The sequence below is a fragment of the Taudactylus pleione genome, unplaced genomic scaffold, assembly GCF_031769625.1.
Source record: "Taudactylus pleione unplaced genomic scaffold, aTauple2 ptg001029l, whole genome shotgun sequence".
Classification (NCBI taxonomy): Eukaryota; Metazoa; Chordata; class Amphibia; order Anura; family Myobatrachidae; genus Taudactylus; species Taudactylus pleione.
In genome coordinates, this window is record NW_028285430.1 from 624317 (window position 1) to 645605 (window position 21289).

At 31.3% G+C, this 21289-nt stretch overlaps 2 non-coding genes across 2 annotated transcripts; both read right to left on the reverse strand.

Moving 5' to 3' along the window:
* Positions 1–4741: 4741 nt before the first annotated feature.
* TRNAF-GAA (transfer RNA phenylalanine (anticodon GAA)) lies at positions 4742–4814 on the reverse strand. The gene has a single exon. It is a non-coding gene; the product is annotated as a tRNA-Phe (tRNA).
* Positions 4815–21216: 16402 nt separating this feature from the next.
* TRNAF-GAA (transfer RNA phenylalanine (anticodon GAA)) lies at positions 21217–21289 on the reverse strand. The gene has a single exon. It is a non-coding gene; the product is annotated as a tRNA-Phe (tRNA).

Here is a 21289-nt window from a genome sequence, read left to right on the forward strand (position 1 = left end):
AAGGTCGGTGTATGGCAAAAGTCACTAAGACCTCAACTGAGCTATTTTTGCATGGTTACACAAGGTTAAGAATCAATATTTTTCTGACATCATGGTTCCATGAAATGAAGAGAAAAGATGTGTTTTATACTGTAAATATATAAATTACAAACCCTTAATCGTACATTTAAGTAAAAGTTTTATCAAATTGTGGTCAGGAAGCTCAAATTTTCATAATAGAGTAGCAAGACGGACAACATGAAAACAATATTTAAGCTGTATTTATGCACCGTGTTATTAAATAAACATTCTCATCATTTAGAAGATGCTACTGAATACTCAACTATGTTAAGAAATGATATTGTTTACATTTGAAATAATTAAATACTGATAACTACTCAAGGAAAAAAGAAAAAATGTACTCAAACATGCTGAGACCCGGGTCCTTTAGAGCTTCAGTCTAATGCTCTCCCAACTGAGCTATTTCAGCAAAGTCTGTGTATGGCAAAAGTCACTAAGACCTCAACTGAGCTATGTTTGCATGCTTACACAAGGTTTAGTATCAATATTTTTCTGTCATCATGATTGCATGAAATGAAAAGAAAATATGTGTTTTATACTGTATAACCCTTAATTATACATTTAAGTAAAAGTTTTAACAAATTGTGGTCAGGAAGCAATGTTAGATTACTTCAAATTTTCATAATGGTTAGAGTAGCATGACTTACAACATGAAAACAATATTTAAGCTGTATTTATGCACCATGTTGTTAAATAAACATTCTCATCATTTAGAAGTTACTACTGAATACTCAACTCTGTTAAGAAATTAAGTTTTTTAAATTTGAAATAATTAAATACTGATAACTGCTCAAGGAAAAAAGAAAAAACGTACTCAAACATGCCGAAACCCAGAACCTTTAGATGTTCAGTCTAAAGCTCTCCCAACTGAGCTATTTCGGCAAGGTCTGTGTATGGCAAAAGTCACTAAGACCTCACCTGAGCTATGTTTGCATGGTTACACAAGGTTAAGTATCAATATTTTTCTGTCATCATGATTGCATGAAATGAAGAGAAAAGATGTGTTTTATACTGTAAATATATAAATTACAAACCCTTAATTGTACATTTAAGTAAAAGTTTTATCAAATTGTGGTCAGGAAGCATTGTTAGATTACTTCAAATTTTCATAATAGAGTAGCATGACGGACAACATGAAAACAATATTTAAGCTGTATTTATGCACCGTGTTGTTAAATAAACATTCTCATTTAGAAGTTACTACTGAATACTCAACTATGTTAAGAAATGATGTTGCTTAAATTTGAAATAATTAAATTCTGATCACTACTCAAGGAAAAACGGAAAAAAGCACTCAAAAATGCCGAAACCTGGGACCTTTAGATCTTCAGTCTAACGTTCTCCCAAATGAGCTATTTCGGCAAGGTCGGTGTATGGCAAAAGTCACTAAGACCTCAACTGAACTATGTTTGCATGGTTACACAAGGTTAAGTATCAATATTTTTCTGTCATCATGATTGCATGAAATGAAGAGAAAAAATGTGTTTTATACTGTAAATATATAAATTACAAACCCTTAATCGTACATTTAAGTAAAAGTTTTAACAAATTGTGGTCAGGAAGCAGTTTGTTTACTTCAAATTTTCATAATAGAGTAGCATGACGGACAACATGAAAACAATATTTAAGCTGTATTTATGCACCGTGCTGTTAAATAAACATTCTCATAATTTAGAAGTTTCTACTGAATACTCAACTATGTTAAGAAACGATGTTGTTTACATTTGAAATACTTAAATACTGATAACTACTCAAGGAAATAAGAAAAAAGGTTCTCAAACATGCTGAAACCCGGGACCTTTAGATCTTCAGTCTAACGCTCTCCCAACTGAGCTATTTCGGCAAAGTCTGTGTATGGCAAAAGTCACTAAGACCTCAACTGAGCTATGTTTGCATGGTTACACAAGGTTTAGTATTAATATTTTTCTTTCATCATGATTGCATGAAATGAAAAGAAAATATGTATTTTATACTGTAAATATATCCATTACAAACCCTTAATCATACATTTAAGTAAAAGTTTTAGCAAACTGAGGTCAGGAAGCATTGTTAGATTACTTCAAATTTTCATAATAGTTAGAGTAGCATGACTTACAACATGAAAACAATATTTAAGCTGTATTTATGCACCGTGTTGTTAATTAAACATTCTCATCATTTAGAAGTTACTACTGAATACTCAACTATGTTAAGAAATGATGTTGTTTACATTTGAAATAAATAAATACTGATAAGTACTCAAGGAAAAAAGAAAAAATGTACTCAAACATGCTGAGACCTGGGACCTTTAGATCTTCAGTCCAATGCTCTCCCAACTGAGCTATTTCGGCAAAGTCTGTGTATGGCAAAAGTCACTAAGACCTCAACTGAGCTATGTTTGCATGGTTACACAAGGTTTTGTATTAATATTTTTCTGTCATATTGATTGCATGAAATGAAAAGAAAATATGTGTTTTATACTGTAAATATATCCATTACAAACCCTTAATCATACATTTAAGTAAAAGTTTTAGCAAATTGTGATCAGGAAGCATTGTTAGATTACTTCAAACTTTCATAATAGTTAGAGTAGCATGACTTACAACATGAAAACAATATTTAAGCTGTATTTATGCACCGTGTTGTTAATTAAACATTCTCATCATTTAGAAGTTACTACTGAATACTCAACTATGTTAAGAAATGATGTTTTTTAAATTTGAAATAATTAAATTCTGATCACTACTCAAGGAAAAAAGAAAAAATGCACTCTAACATGCCGAAACCCGAGATCGAACCAGGGACCTTTAGATCTTCAGTCTAACGCTCTCCCAAATGAGCTATTTCGGCACGGTCGGTGTATGGCAAAAGTCACTAAGACCTCAACTGAGCTATTTTTGCATGGTTACACAAGGTTAAGTATCAATATTTTTCTGACATCATGGTTGCATGAAATGAATTGAAAAGATGCGTTTTATACTGTAAATATATAAATTACAAACCCTTAATCGTACATTTAAGTAAAAGTTTTATCAAAGTGTGGTCAGGAAGCTTCAAATTTTCATAATAGAGTAGCATGACGGACAACATGAAAACAATATTTAAGCTATATTTATGCACTGTGTTATTAAATAAACATTCTCATCATTTAGAAGATACTACTGAATACTCAACTATGTTAAGAAATGATGTTGTTTACATTTGAAATAATTAAATACCGATAACTACTCAAGGAAAAAAGAAAAAATGTACTCAAACATGCTGAGACCCGGGTCCTTTAGAGCTTCAGTCCAATGCTCTCCCAACTGAGCTATTTCAGCAAAGTCTGTGTATGGCAAAAGTCACTAAGACCTCAACTGAGCTTTGTTTGCATGCTTACACAAGGTTTAGTATCAATATTTTTCTGTCATCATGATTGCATGAAATGAAAAGAAAATATGTGTTTTATACTGTATAACCCTTAATTATACATTTAAGTAAAAGTTTTAACAAATTGTGGTCAGGAAGCATTGTTAGATTACTTCAAATTTTCATAATGGTTAGAGTAGCATGACTTACAACATGAAAACAATATTTAAGCTGTATTTATGCACCATGTTGTTAAATAAACATTCTCATCATTTAGAAGTTACTACTGAATACTCAACTCTGTTAAGAAATTACGTTTTTTAAATTTGAAATAATTAAATACTGATAACTTCTCAAGGAAAAAAGAAAAAACGTACTCAAACATGCCGAAACCCAGAACCTTTAGATCTTCAGTCTAACACTCTCCCAACTGAGCTATTTCGGCAAGGTCTGTGTATGGCAAAAGTCACTAAGACCTCAACTGAGCTATGTTTGCATGGTTACACAAGGTTAAGTATCAATATTTTTCTGTCGTCATGATTGCATGAAATGAAGAGAAAAGATGTGTTTTATACTGTAAATATATAAATTACAAACCCTTAATCGTACATTTAAGTAAAAGTTTTATCAAATTGTGGTCAGGAAGCATTGTTAGATTACTTCAAATTTTCATAATGGTTAGAGTAGCATGACTTACAACATGATAACAATATTTAAGCTGTATTTATGCACCATGTTGTTAAATAAACATTCTCATCATTTAGAAGTTACTACTGAATACTCAACTCTGTTAAGAAATTACGTTTTTTAAATTTGAAATAATTAAATACTGATAACTTCTCAAGGAAAAAAGAAAAAACGTACTCAAACATGCCGAAACCCAGAACCTTTAGATCTTCAGTCTAACACTCTCCCAACTGAGCTATTTCGGCATGGTCTGTGTATGGCAAAAGTCACTAAGACCTCAACTGAGCTATGTTTGCATGGTTACACAAGGTTAAGTATCAATATTTTTCTGTCATCATGATTGCATGAAATGAAGAGAAAAGATGTGTTTTATACTGTAAATATATAAATTACAAACCCTTAATCGTACATTTAAGTAAAAGTTTTATCAAATTGGGGTCAGGAAGCATTGTTAGATTACTTCAAATTTTCATAATAGAGTAGCATGACGGACAACATGAAAACAATATTTAAGCTGTATTTATGCACCGTGTTGTTAAATAAACATTCTCATCATTTAGAAGTTACTACTGAATACTCAACTATGTTAAGAAATTATGTTGTTTAAATTTGAAATAATTAAATTCTGATCACTACTCAAGGAAAAACGGAAAAAAGCACTGAAAAATGCCGAAACCCGGGATCGAACCAGGGACCTTTAGAACTTCAGTCTAACGCTCTCCCAAATGAGCTATTTCGGCAAGGTCGGTGTATGGCAAAAGTCACTAAGACCTCAACTGAGCTATGTTTGCATGGTTACACAAGGTTAAGTATCAATATTTTTCTGTCATCATCATTGCATGAAATGAAGAGAAAAGATGTGTTTTACACTGTAAATATATAAATTACAAACCCTTAATCGTACATTTAAGTAAAAGTTTTATCAAATTGGGGTCAGGAAGCATTGTTAGATTACTTCAAATTTTCATAATAGAGTAGCATGACGGACAACATGAAAACAATATTTAAGCTGTATTTATGCACCGTGCTGTTAAATAAACATTCTCATAATTTAGAAGTTTCTACTGAATACTCAACTATGTTAAGAAACGATGTTGTTTACATTTGAAATACTTAAATACTGATAACTACTCAAGGAAATAAGAAAAAAGGTACTCAAACATGCTGAAACCCGGGACCTTTAGATCTTCAGTCTAACACTCTCCCAACTCCGCTATTTCGGCAAAGTCTGTGTATGGCAAAAGTCACTAAGACCTCAACTGAGCTATGCTTGCATGCTTACACAAGGTTTAGTATCAATATTTTTCTGTCATCATGATTGCATGAAATGAAAAGAAAATTTGTGTTTTATACTGTAAATATATCCATTACAAACAATTAATCATACATTTAAGTAAAAGGTTTAACAAATTGTGGTCAGGAAGCATTGTTAGATTACTTCAAATTTTCATAATAGAGTAGCATGACGGACAACATGAAAACAATATTTAAGCTGTATTTATGCACCATGTTGTTAAATAAACATTCTCATAATTTAGAAGTTACTACTGAATACTCAAATATGTTAAGAAATTACTTTTTTTAAATTTGAAATAATTAAATTCTAATCACTACTCAAGGAAAAAAGAAAAATGAACTCAGACATGCCGAAACCCAGGATCGAACCAGTGACCTTTAGATCTTCAGTCTAATGCTCTCCCAACTGAGCTATTTCGGCAAGGTCAGTGTATGGCAAAAGTCACTAAGACCTCAACTGAGCTATGTTTGCATGGTTACACAAGGTTAAGTATCAATATTTTTCTGTCATCATGATTGCATGAAATGAAGAGAAAAGATGTGTTTTATAATGTAAATATATAAATTACAAACCCTTAATCGTACATTTAAGTAAAAGTTTTAACAAATTTTTGTCAGGAAGCAGTTAGTTTACTTCAAATTTTCATAATAGAGTAGCATGATGGACAACATGAAAACAATATTTAAGCTGTATTTATGCACCGTGTTGTTAAATAAACATTCTCATCATTTAGAAGTTACTACTGAATACTCAACTATTTTAAGAAATTATGTTATTTACATTTGAAATACTTAAAAGCTGATAACTGCTCAAGGAAAGAAGAAAAAAGGTACTGAAACATGCTGAAACCCGGGACCTTTAGATCTTCAGTCTAACGCTCTCCCAACTGAGCTATTTCGGCAAAGTCTGTGTATGGCAAAAGTTACTAAGACCTCAACTGAGCTATGTTTGCATGGTTACACAAGGTTTAGTATCAATATTTTTCTGTCATCATGATTGCATGAAATGAAAAGAAAATTTGTGTATTATACTGTATAACCCTTAATTATACATTTAAGTAAAAGTTTTAACAAATTGTGGTCAGGAAGCATTGTTAGATTACTTCAAATTTTCATAATAGAGTAGCATGACTTACAACATGAAAACAATATTTAAGCTGTATTTATGCACTGTGTTGTTAAATAAACATTCTCATCATTTAGAAGTTACTACTGAATACTCAACAATGTTAAGAAACGATGTTGTTTACATTTGAATACTTAAATACTGATAACTACTCAAGGAAATAAGAAAAAAGGTACTCAAACATGTTGAAACCCGGGACCTTTAGATCTTCAGTCTAACGCTCTGCCAACTGAGCTATTTCGGCAAAGTCTGTGTATGGCAAAAGTCACTAAGACCTCAACTGAGCTATGTTTGCATGGTTACACAAGGTTTAATATTAATATTTTTCTGTCATCATGATTGCATGAAATGAAAAGAAAATATGTGTTTTATACTGTAAATATATCCATTACAAACCCTTAATCATACATTTAAGTAAAAGTTTTAGCAGACTGAGGTCAGGAAGCATTGTTAGATTACTTCAAATTTTCATAATAGTTAGAGTAGCATGACTTACAACATGAAAACAATATTTAAGCTGTATTTATGCACCGTGTTGTTAAATAAACATTCTCATCATTTAGAAGTTACTACTGAATACTCAACTATGTTAAGAAATGATGTTGTTTACAATTGAAATAAATAAATACTGATAAGTACTCAAGGAAAAAAGAAAAAATGCACTCTAACATGCCGAAACCCGAGATCGAACAAGGGACCTTTAGATCTTCAGTCTAACCCTCTCCCAAATGAGCTATTTCGGCAAGGTCGGTGTATGGCAAAAGTCACTAAGACCTCAACTGAGCTATTTTTGCATGGTTACACAAGGTTAAGTATCAATATTTTTCTGACATCATGGTTCCATGAAATGAAGAGAAAAGATGTGTTTTATACTGTAAATATATAAATTACAAACCCTTAATTGTACATTTAAGTAAAAGTTTTATCAAATTGTGGTAAGGAAGCTTCAAATTTTCATAATAGAGTAGCATGACGGACAACATGAAAACAATATTTAAGCTGTATTTATGCACAGTGTTATTAAATAAACATTCTCATCATTTAGAAGATACTACTGAATACTCAACTATGTTAAGAAATGATGTTGTTTACATTTGAAATAGTTAAATACTGATAACTACTCAAGGAAAAAAGAAAAAATGTACTCAAACATGCTGAGACCCGGGTCCTTTAGAGCTTCAATCCAATGCTCTCCCAACTGAGCTATTTCAGCAAAGTCTGTGTATGGCAAAAGTCACTAAGACCTCAACTGAGATTTGTTTGCATGCTTACACAAGGTTTAGTATCAATATTTTTCTGTCATCATGATTGCATGAAATGAAAAGAAAATATGTGTTTTATACTGTATAACCCTTAATTATACATTTAAGTAAAAGTTTTAACAAATTGTGGTCAGGAAGCATTGTTAGATTACTTCAAATTTTCATAATGGTTAGAGTAGCATGACTTACAACATGAAAACAATATTTAAGCTGTATTTATGCACCATGTTGTTAAATAAACATTCTCATCATTTAGAAGTTACTACTGAATACTCAACTCTGTTAAGAAATTACGTTTTTTAAATTTGAAATAATTAAATACTGATAACTTCATAAGGAAAAAAGAAAAAACGTACTCAAACATGCCGAAAACCAGAACCTTTAGATCTTCAGTCTAACACTCTCCCAACTGAGCAATTTCGGCAAGGTCTGTGTATGGCAAAAGTCACTAAGACCTCAACTGAGCTATGTTTGCATGGTTACACAAGGTTAAGTATCAATATTTTTCTGTCATCATGATTGCATGAAATGAAGGGAAAATATGTGTTTTATACTGTAAATATATAAATTACAAACCCTTAATCGTACATTTAAGTAAAAGTTTTATCAAATTGTGGTCAGGAAGCATTGTTAGATTACTTCAAATTTTCATAATGGTTAGAGTAGCATGACTTACAACATGAAAACAATATTTAAGCTGTATTTATGCACCATGTTGTTAAATAAACATTCTCATCATTTAGAAGTTACTACTGAATACTCAACTCTGTTAAGAAATTACTTTTTTTAAATTTGAAATAATTAAATACTGATAACTTCTCAAGGAAAAAAGAAAAAACGTACTCAAACATGCCGAAACCCAGAACCTTTAGATCTTCAGTCTAACACTCTCCCAACTGAGCTATTTCGGCATGGTCTGTGTATGGCAAAAGTCACTAAGACCTCAACTGAGCTATGTTTGCATGGTTACACAAGGTTAAGTATCAATATTTTTCTGTCATCATGATTGCATGAAATGAAGAGAAAAGATGTATTTTATACTGTAAATATATAAATTACAAACCCTTAATCATACATTTAAGTAAAAGTTTTATCAAATTGGGGTCAGGAAGCATTGTTAGATTACTTCAAATTTTCATAATAGAGTAGCATGATGGACAACATGAAAACAATATTTAAGCTGTATTTATGCACCGTGTTGTTAAATAAACATTCTCATCATTTAGAAGTTACTACTGAATACTCAACTATGTTAAGAAATGATGTTGTTTAAATTTGAAATAATTAAATTCTGATTACTACTCAAGGAAAAACGGAAAAAAGCAATCCAAAATGCCGAAACTCGGGATCGAACCAGTGACCTTTAGAACTTCAGTCTAACGCTCTCCCAAATGAGCTATTTCGGCAAGGTCGGTGTATGGGAAAAGTCACTAATACCTCAACTGAGCTATGTTTGCATGGATACACAAGGTTAAGTATCAATATTTTTCTGTCATCATCATTGCATGAAATGAAGAGAAAAGATGTGTTTTATACTGTAAATATATAAATTACAAACCATTTATCGTACATTTAAGTAAAAGTTTTAACAAATTGTGGTCAGGAAGCATTGTTAGATTACTTCAAATTTTCATAATGGTTAGAGTAGCATGACTTACAACATGAAAACAATATTTAAGCTGTATTTATGCACCATGTTGTTAAATAAACATTCTCATAATTTAGAAGTTACTACTGAATACTCAAATATGTTAAGAAATTACTTTTTTAAAATTTGAAATAATTAAATTCTAATAACTACTCAAGGAAAAAAGAAAAATGAACTCAGACATGCCGAAACCCAGGATCGAACCAGTGACCTTTAGATCTTCAGTCTAATGCTCTCCCAACTGAGCTATTTCGGCAAGGTCAGTGTATGACAAAAGTCACTAAGACCTCAACTGAGCTATGTTTGCATGGTTACACAAGGTTAAGTATCAATATTTTTCTGTCATCATGATTGCATGAAATGAAGAGAAAAGATGTGTTTTATAATGTAAATATATAAATTACAAACCCTTAATCGTACATTTAAGTAAAAGTTTTAACAAATTGTGGTCAGGAAGCAGTTAGTTTACTTCAAATTTTCATAATAGAGTAGCATGATGGACAACATGAAAACAATATTTAAGCTGTATTTATGCACCGTGTTATTAAATAAACATTTTCATCATTTAGAAGATACTACTGAATACTCAACTATGTTAAGAAATGATGTTGTTTACATTTGAAATAGTTAAATACTGATAACTACTCAAGGAAAAAAGAAAAAATGTACTCAAACATGCTGAGACCCGGGTCCTTTAGAGCTTCATTCCAATGCTCTCCCAACTGAGCTATTTCAGCAAAGTCTGTGTATGGCAAAAGTCACTAAGACCTCAACTGAGCTTTGTTTGCATGCTTACACAAGGTTTAGTATCAATATTTTTCTGTCATCATGATTGCATGAAATGAAAAGAAAATATGTGTTTTATACTGTATAACCCTTAATTATACATTTAAGTAAAAGTTTTAACAAATTGTGGTCAGGAAGCATTGTTAGATTACTTCAAATTTTCATAATGGTTAGAGTAGCATGACTTACAACATGAAAACAATATTTAAGCTGTATTTATGCACCATGTTGTTAAGTAAAACATTCTCATCATTTAGAAGTTACTACTGAATACTCAACTCTGTTAAGAAATTATGTTTTTTAAATTTGAAATAATTAAATACTGATAACTTCTCAAGGAAAAAAGAAAAAACGTACTCAAACATGCCGAAACCCAGAACCTTTAGATCTTCAGTCTAACACTCTCCCAACTGAGCTATTTCGGCAAGGTCTGTGTATGGCAAAAGTCACTAAGACCTCAACTGAGCTATGTTTGCATGGTTACACAAGGTTAAGTATCAATATTTTTCTGTCATCATGATTGCATGAAATGAAGGGAAAAGATGTGTTTTATACTGTAAATATATAAATTACAAACCCTTAATCGTACATTTAAGTAAAAGTTTTATCAAATTGTGGTCAGGAAGCATTGTTAGATTACTTCAAATTTTCATAATGGTTAGAGTAGCATGACTTACAACATGAAAACAATATTTAAGCTGTATTTATGCACCATGTTGTTAAATAAACATTCTCATCATTTAGAAGTTACTACTGAATACTCAACTCTGTTAAGAAATTATGTTTTTTAAATTTGAAATAATTAAATACTGATAACTTCTCAAGGAAAAAAGAAAAAACGTACTCAAACATGCCGAAACCCAGAACCTTTAGATCTTCAGTCTAACACTCTCCCAACTGAGCTATTTTGGCATGGTCTGTGTATGGCAAAAGTCACTAAGACCTCAACTGAGCTAAGTTTGCATGGTTACACAAGGTTAAGTATCAATATTTTTCTGTCATCATGATTGCATGAAATGAAGAGAAAAGATGTGTTTTATACTGTAAATATATAAATTACAAACCCTTAATCGTACATTTAAGTAAAAGTTTTATCAAATTGGGGTCAGGAAGCATTGTTAGATTACTTCAAATTTTCATAATAGAGTAGCATGATGGACAACATGAAAACAATATTTAAGCTGTATTTATGCACCGTGTTGTTAAATAAACATTCTCATCATTTAGAAGTTACTACTGAATACTCAACTATGTTAAGAAATGATGTTATTTAAATTTGAAATAATTAAATTCTGATCACTACTCAAGGAAAAACGGAAAAAAGCAATCAAAAATGCCGAAACTCGGGATCGAACCAGGGACCTTTAGAACTTCAGTCTAACGCTCTCCCAAATGAGCTATTTCGGCAAGGTCGGTGTATGGCAAAAGTCACTAAGACCTCAACTGAGCTATGTTTGCATGGATACACAAGGTTAAGTATCAATATTTTTCTGTCATCATCATTGCATGAAATGAAGAGAAAAGATGTGTTTTATACAGTAAATATATAAATTACAAACCATTTATCGTACATTTAAGTAAAAGTTTTAACAAATTGTGGTCAGGAAGCAGTTTGTTTACTTCAAATTTTCATAATAGAGTAGCATGACGGACAACATGAAAACAATATTTAAGCTGTATTTATGCACCGTGCTGTTAAATAAACATTCTCATAATTTAGAAGTTTCTACTGAATACTCAACTATGTTAAGAAACAATGTTGTTTACATTTGAAATACTTAAATACTGATAACTACTCAAGGAAATAAGAAAAAAGGTACTCAAACATGCTGAAACCCGGGACCTTTAGATCTTCAGTCTAACACTCTCCCAACTCCGCTATTTCGGCAAAGTCTGTGTATGGCAAAAGTCACTAAGACCTCAACTGAGCTATGTTTGCATGCTTACACAAGGTTTAGTATCAATATTTTTCTGTCATCATGATTGCATGAAATGAAAAGAAAATTTGTGTTTTATACTGTAAATATATCCATTACAAACAATTAATCATACATTTAAGTAAAAGTTTTAACAAATTGTGGTCAGGAAGCATTGTTAGATTACTTCAAATTTACATAATGGTTAGAGTAGCATGACTTACAACATGAAAACAATATTTAAGCTGTATTTATGCACCATGTTGTTAAATAAACATTCTCATAATTTAGAAGTTACTACTGAATACTCAAATATGTTAAGAAATTACTTTTTTTAAATTTGAAATAATTAAATTCTAATCACTACTCAAGGAAAAAAGAAAAATGAACTCAGACATGCCGAAACCCAGGATCGAACCAGTGACCTTTAGATCTTCAGTCTAATGCTCTCCCAACTGAGCTATTTCGGCAAGGTAAGTGTATGGCAAAAGTCACTAAGACCTCAACTGAGCTATGTTTGCATGGTTACACAAGGTTAAGTATCAATATTTTTCTGTCATCATGATTGCATGAAATGAAGAGAAAAGATGTGTTTTATAATGTAAATATATAAATTACAAACCCTTAATCGTACATTTAAGTAAAAGTTTTAACAAATTTTTGTCAGGAAGCAGTTAGTTTACTTCAAATTTTCATAATAGAGTAGCATGATGGACAACATGAAAACAATATTTAAGCTGTATTTATGCACCGTGTTGTTAAATAAACATTCTCATCATTTAGAAGTTACTACTGAATACTCAACTATTTTAAGAAATTATGTTGTTTACATTTGAAATACTTAAAAGCTGATAACTGCTCAAGGAAAGAAGAAAAAAGGTACTGAAACATGCTGAAACCCGGGACCTTTAGATCTTCAATCTAACGCTCTCCCAACTGAGCTATTTCGGCAAAGTCTGTGTATGGCAAAAGTCACTAAGACCTCAACTGAGCTATGTTTGCATGGTTACACAAGGTTTAGTATCAATATTTTTCTGTCATCATGATTGCATGAAATGAAAAGAAAATTTGTGTATTATACTGTATAACCCTTAATTATACATTTAAGTAAAAGTTTTAACAAATTGTGGTCAGGAAGCATTGTTAGATTACTTCAAATTTTCATAATAGAGTAGCATGACTTACAACATGAAAACAATATTTAAGCTGAATTTATGCACTGTGTTGTTAAATAAACATTCTCATCATTTAGAAGTTACTACTGAATACTCAACAATGTTAAGAAACGATGTTGTTTACATTTGAATACTTAAATACTGATAACTACTCAAGGAAATAAGAAAAAAGGTACTCAAACATGTTGAAACCCGGGACCTTTAGATCTTCAGTCTAACGCTCTGCCAACTGAGCTATTTCGGCAAAGTCTGTGTATGGCAAAAGTCACTAAGACCTCAACTGAGCTATGTTTGCATGCTTACACAAGGTTTAGTATTAATATTTTTCTGTCATCATGATTGCATGAAATGAAAGAAAATATGTGTTTTATACTATAAATATATCCATTACAAACCCTTAATCATACATTTAAGTAAAAGTTTTAGCAGACTGAGGTCAGGAAGCATTGTCAGATTACTTAAAATTTTCATAATAGTTAGAGTAGCATGACTTACAACATGAAAACAATATTTAAGCTGTATTTATGCACCATGTTGTTAAATAAACATTCTCATCATTTAGAAGTTACTACTGAATACTCAACTATGTTAAGAAATGATGTTGTTTACAATTGAAATAAATGAATACTGATAAGTACTCAAGGAAAAAAGAAAAAATGTACTCAAACATGCTGAGACCCGGGTCCTTTAGATCTTCAGTCTAATACTCTCCCAACTGAGCTATTTCAGCAAAGTCTGTGTATGGCAAAAGTCACTAAGACCTCAACTGAGCTATGTTTGCATGGTTACACAAGGTTTAGTATTAATATTTTTCTGTCATATTGATTGCATGAAATGAAAAGAAAATATGTGTTTTATACTGTAAATATATCCATTACAAACCCTTAATCATACATTTAAGTAAAAGTTTTAGCAAATTGTTGTCAGGAAGCATTGTTAGATTACTTCAAACTTTCATAATAGTTAGAGTAGCATGACTTACAACATGAAAACAATATTTAAGCTGTATTTATGCACCGTGTTGTTAATTAAACATTCTCATCATTTAGAAGTTACTACTGAATACTCAACTATGTTAAGAAATGATGTTGTTTAAATTTGAAATAATTAAATTCTGATCACTACTCAAGGAAAAAAGAAAAAATGCACTCTAACATGCCGAAACCCGAGATCGAACCAGGGACCTTTAGATCTTCAGTCTAACGCTCTCCCAAATGAGCTATTTCGGCAAGGTCGGTGTATGGCAAAAGTCACTAAGACCTCAACTAAGCTATTTTTGCATGGTTACACAAGGTTAAGTATCAATATTTTTCTGACATCATGGTTCCATGAAATGAAGAGAAAAGATGTGTTTTATACTGTAAATATATAAATTACAAACCCTTAATTGTACATTTAAGTAAAAGTTTTATCAAATTGTGGTCAGGAAGCTTCAAATTTTCATAATAGAGTAGCATGACGGACAACATGAAAACAATATTTAAGCTGTATTTATGCACCGTGTTATTAAATAAACATTCTCATCATTTAGAAGATACTACTGAATACTCAACTATGTTAAGAAATGATGTTGTTTACATTTGAAATAGTTAAATACTGATAACTACTCAAGGAAAAAAGAAAAAATGTACTCAAACATGCTGAGACCCGGGTCCTTTAGAGCTTCAGTCCAATGCTCTCCCAACTGAGCTATTTCAGCAAAGTCTGTGTATGGCAAAAGTCACTAAGACCTCAACTGAGCTTTGTTTGCATGCTTACACAAGGTTTAGTATCAATATTTTTCTGTCATCATGTTTGCATGAAATGAAAAGAAAATATTTGTTTTATACTGTATAACCCTTAATTATACATTTAAGTAAAAGTTTTAACAAATTGTGGTCAGGAAGCATTGTTAGATTACTTCAAATTTTCATAATGGTTAGAGTAGCATGACTTACAACATGAAAACAATATTTAAGCTGTATTTATGCACCATGTTGTTAAATAAACATTCTCATCATTTAGAAGTTACTACTGAATACTCAACTCTGTTAAGAAATTATGTTTTTTAAATTTGAAATAATTAAATACTGATAACTTCTCAAGGAAAAAAGAAAAAACGTACTCAAACATGCCGAAACCCAGAACCTTTAGATCTTCAGTCTAACACTCTCCCAACTGAGCTATTTCGGCATGGTCTGTGTATGGCAAAAGTCACTAAGACCTCAACTGAGCTATGTTTGCATGGTTACACAAGGTTAAGTATCAATATTTTTCTGTCATCATGATTGCATGAAATGAAGAGAAAAGATGTGTTTTATACTGTAAATATATAAATTACAAACCCTTAATCGTACATTTAAGTAAAAGTTTTATCAAATTGGGGTCAGGAAGCATTGTTAGATTACTTCAAATTTTCATAATAGAGTAGCATGACGGACAACATGAAAACAATATTTAAGCTGTATTTATGCACCGTGTTGTTAAATAAACATTCTCATCATTTAGAAGTTACTACTGAATACTCAACTATGTTAAGAAATGATGTTGTTTAAATTTGAAATAATTAAATTCTGATTACTACTCAAGGAAAAACGGAAAAAAGCAATCAAAAATGCCGGAACTCGGGATCGAACCAGGGACCTTTAGAACTTCAGTCTAGCGCTCTCCCAAATGAGCTATTTCGGCAAGGTCGGTGTATGGCAAAAGTCACTAAGACCTCAACTGAGCTATGTTTGCATGGATACACAAGGTTAAGTATCAATATTTTTCTGTCATCATCATTGCATGAAATGAAGAGAAAAGATGTGTTTTATACTGTAAATATATAAATTACAAACCATTTATCGTACATTTAAGTAAAAGTTTTAACAAATTGTGGTCAGGAAGCATTGTTAGATTACTTCAAATTTTCATAATGGTTAGAGTAGCATGACTTACAACATGAAAACAATATTTAAGCTGTATTTATGCACCATGTTGTTAAATAAACATTCTCATAATTTAGAAGTTACTACTGAATACTCAAATATGTTAAGAAATTACTTTTTTTAAATTTGAAATAATTAAATTCTGATCACTACTCAAGGAAAAACGGAAAAAAGCAATCAAAAATGCCGAAACTCGGGATCGAACCAGGGACCTTTAGAACTTCAGTCTAACGCTCTCCCAAATGAGCTATTTCGGCAAGGTCGGTGCATGGCAAAAGTCACTAAGACCTCAACTGAGCTATGTTTGCATGGCTACACAAGGTTAAGTATCAATATTTTTCTGTCATCATCATTGCATGAAATGAAGAGAAAAGATGTGTTTTATACTGTAAATATATAAATTACAAACCATTTATCGTACATTTAAGTAAAAGTTTTAACAAATTGTGGTCAGGAAGCAGTTTGTTTACTTCAAATTTTCATAATAGAGTAGCATGACGGACAACATGAAAACAATATTTAAGCTGTATTTATGCACCGTGCTGTTAAATAAACATTCTCATAATTTAGAAGTTTCTACTGAATACTCAACTATGTTAAGAAACAATGTTGTTTACATTTGAAATACTTAAATACTGATAACTACTCAAGGAAATAAGAAAAAAGGTACTCAAACATGCTGAAACCCGGGACCTTTAGATCTTCAGTCTAACACTCTCCCAACTCAACTATTTCGGCAAAGTCTGTGTATGGCAAAAGTCACTAAGACCTCAAATGAGCTATGTTTGCATGCTTACACAAGGTTTAGTATCAATATTTTTCTGTCATCATGATTGCATGAAATGAAAAGAAAATTTGTGTTTTATGCTGTAAATATATCCATTACAAACAATTAATCATACATTTAAGTAAAAGTTTTAACAAATTGTGGTCAGGAAGCATTGTTAGATTACTTCAAATTTTCATAATGGTTAATGTAGCATGACTTACAACATGAAAACAATATTTAAGCTGTATTTATGCACCATGTTGTTAAATAAACATTCTCATAATTTAGAAGTTACTACTGAATACTCAACTATTTTAAGAAATTATGTTGTTTACATTTGAAATACTTAAAAGCTGATAACTGCTCAAGGAAAGAGGAAAAAAGGTACTGAAACATGCTGAAACCCGGGACCTTTAGATCTTCAGTCTAACGCTCTCCCAACTGAGCTATTTCGGCAAAGTCTGTGTATGGCAAAAGTCACTAAGACCTCAACTGAGCTATGTTTGCATGGTTACACAAGGTTTAGTATCAATATTTTTCTGTCATCATGATTGCATGAAATGAAAAGAAAATTTGTGTCTTATACTGTATTACCCTTAATTATACATTTAAGTAAAAGTTTTAACAAATTGTGGTCAGGAAGCATTGTTAGATTACTTCAAATTTTTATAATAGAATAGCATGACGGACAACATGAAAACAATATTTAAGCTGTATTTATGCACCGTGTTGTTAAATAAACATTCTCATCATTTAGAAGTTACTACTGAATACTCAACAATGTTAAGAAACGATGTTGTTTACATTTGAATACTTAAATACTGATAACTACTCAAGGAAATAAGAAAAAAGGTACTCAAACATGTTGAAACCCGGGACCTTTAGATCTTCAGTCTAACGCTCTGCCAACTGAGCTATTTTGGCAAAGTCTGTGTATGGCAAAAGTCACTAAGACCTCAACTGAGCTATGTTTGCATGGTTACACAAGGTTTAGTATTAATATTTTCCTGTCATCATGATTGCTTGAAATGAAAAGAAAATATGTGTTTTATACTGTAAATATATCCATTACAAACCCTTAATCATACATTTAAGTAAAAGTTTTAGCAGACTGAGGTCAGGAAGCATTGTTAGATTACTTCAAATTTTCATAATAGTTAGAGTAGCATGACTTACAACATGAAAACAATATTTAGGCTGTATTTATGCACCGTGTTGTTAAATAAACATTCTCATCATTTAGAAGTTACTACTGAATACTCAACTATGTTAAGAAATGATGTTGTTTACAATTGAAATAAATAAATACTGATAAGTACTCAAGGAAAAAAGAAAAAATGTACTCAAACATGCTGAGACCCGGGTCCTTTAGATCTTCAGTCTAATACTCTCCCAACTGAGCTATTTCAGCAAAGTCTGTGTATGGCAAAAGTCACTAAGACCTCAACTGAGCTATGTTTGCATGGTTACACAAGGTTTAGTATTAATATTTTTCTGTCATATTGATTGCATGAAATGAAAAGAAAATATGTGTTTTATACTGTAAATATATCCATTACAAACCCTTAATCATACATTTAAGTAAAAGTTTTAGCAAATTGTTGTCAGGAAGCATTGTTAGATTACTTCAAACTTTCATAATAGTTAGAGTAGCATGACTTACAACATGAAAACAATATTTAAGCTGTATTTATGCACCGTGTTGTTAATTAAACATTCTCATCATTTAGAAGTTACTACTGAATACTCAACTATGTTAAGAAATGATGTTGTTTAAATTTGAAATAATTAAATTCTGATCACTACTCAAGGAAAAAAGAAAAAATGCACTCTAACATGCCGAAACCCGAGATCGAACCAGGGACCTTTAGATCTTCAGTCTAACGCTCTCCCAAATGAGCTATTTCGGCAAGGTCGGTGTATGGCAAAAGTCACTAAGACCTCAACTGAGCTATTTTTGCATGGTTACACAAGGTTAAGTATCAATATTTTTCTGACATCATGGTTCCATGAAATGAAGAGAAAAGATGTGTTTTATACTGTAAATATATAAATTACAAACCCTTAATTGTACATTTAAGTAAAAGTTTTATCAAATTGTGGTCAGGAAGCTTCAAATTTTCATAATAGAGTAGCATAACGGACAACATGAAAACAATATTTAAGCTGTATTTATGCACCGTGTTATTAAATAAACATTCTCATCATTTAGAAGATACTACTGAATACTCAACTATGTTAAGAAATGATGTTGTTTACATTTGAAATAGTTAAATACTGATAACTACTCAAGGAAAAAAGAAAAAATTTACTCAAACATGCTGAGACCCGGGTCCTTTAGAGCTTCAGTCCAATGCTCTCCCAACTGAGCTATTTCAGCAAAGTCTGTGTATGGCAAAAGTCACTAAGACCTCAACTGAGCTTTGTTTGCATGCTTACACAAGGTTTAGTATCAATATTTTTCTGTCATCATGATTGCATGAAATGAAAAGAAAATATGTGTTTTATACTGTATAACCCTTAATTATACATTTAAGTAAAAGTTTTAACAAATTGTGGTCAGGAAGCATTGTTAGATTACTTCAAATTTTCATAATGGTTAGAGTAGCATGACTTACAACATGAAAACAATATTTAAGCTGTATTTATGCACCATGTTGTTAAATAAACATTCTCATCATTTAGAAGTTACTACTGAATACTCAACTCTGTTAAGAAATTACGTTTTTTTAATTTGAAATAATTAAATACTGATAACTTCTCAAGGAAAAAAAGAAAAAACGTACTCAAACATGCCGAAACCCAGAACCTTTAGATCTTCAGTCTAACACTCTCCCAACTGAGCTATTTCGGCATGGTCTGTGTATGGCAAAAGTCCATAAGACCTCAACTGAGCTATGTTTGCATGGTTACACAAGGTTAAGTATCAATATTTTTCTGTCATCATGATTGCATGAAATGAAGAGAAAAGATGTGTTTTATACTGTAAATATATAAATTACAAACCCTTAATCGTACATTTAAGTAAAAGTTTTATCAAATTGGGGTCAGGAAGCATTGTTAGATTACTTCAAATTTTCATAATAGAGTAGCATGACGGACAACATGAAAACAATATTTAAGCTGTATTTATGCACCGTGTTGTTAAATAAACATTCTCATCATTTTGAAGTTACTACTGAATACTCAACTATGTTAAGAAATGATGTTGTTTAAATTTGAAATAATTAAATTCTGATCATTACTCAAGGAAAAACGGAAAAAAGCAATCAAAAATGCTGAAACTCGGGATCGAACCAGGGACCTTTAGAACTTCAGTCTAACGCTCTCCCAAATGAGCTATTTCGGCAAGGTCGGTTTATGGCAAAAGTCACTAAGACCTCAACTGAGCTATGTTTGCATGGATACACAAGGTTAAGTATCAATATTTTTCTGTCATCATCATTGCATGAAATGAAGAGAAAAGATGTGTTTTATACTGTAAATATATAAATTACAAACCATTTATCGTACATTTAAGTAAAAGTTTTAACAAATTGTGGTCAGGAAGCAGTTTGTTTACTTCAAATTTTCATAATAGAGTAGCATGACGGACAACATGAAAACAATATTTAAGCTGTATTTATGCACCGTGCTGTTAAATAAACATTCTCATAATTTAGAAGTTTCTACTGAATACTCAACTATGTTAAGAAACAATGTTGTTTACATTTGAAATACTTAAATACTGATAACTACTCAAGGAAATAAGAAAAAAGGTACTCAAACATGCTGAAACCCGGGACCTTTAGATCTTCAGTCTAACACTCTCCCAACTCCGCTATTTCGGCAAAGTCTGTGTATGGCAAAAGTCACTAAGACCTCAACTGAGCTATGTTTGCATGCTTACACAAGGTTTAGTATCAATATTTTTCTGTCATCATGATTGCATGAAATGAAAAGAAAATATGTGTTTTATACTGTAAATATATCCATTACAAACAATTAATCATACATTTAAGTAAAAGTTTTAACAAATTGTGGTCAGGAAGCATTGTTAGATTACTTCAAATTTTCATAATGGTTAGAGTAGCATGACTTACAACATGAAAACAATATTTAAGCTGTATTTATGCACCATGTTGTTAAATAAACATTCTCATAATTTAGAAGTTACTACTGAATACTCAAATATGTTAAGAAATTACTTTTTTTAAATTTGAAATAATTAAATTCTAATCACTACTCAAGGAAAAAAGAAAAATGAACTCAGACATGCCGAAACCCGGGATCGAACCAGTGACCTTTAGATCTTCAGTCTAATGCTCTCCCAACTGAGCTATTTCGGC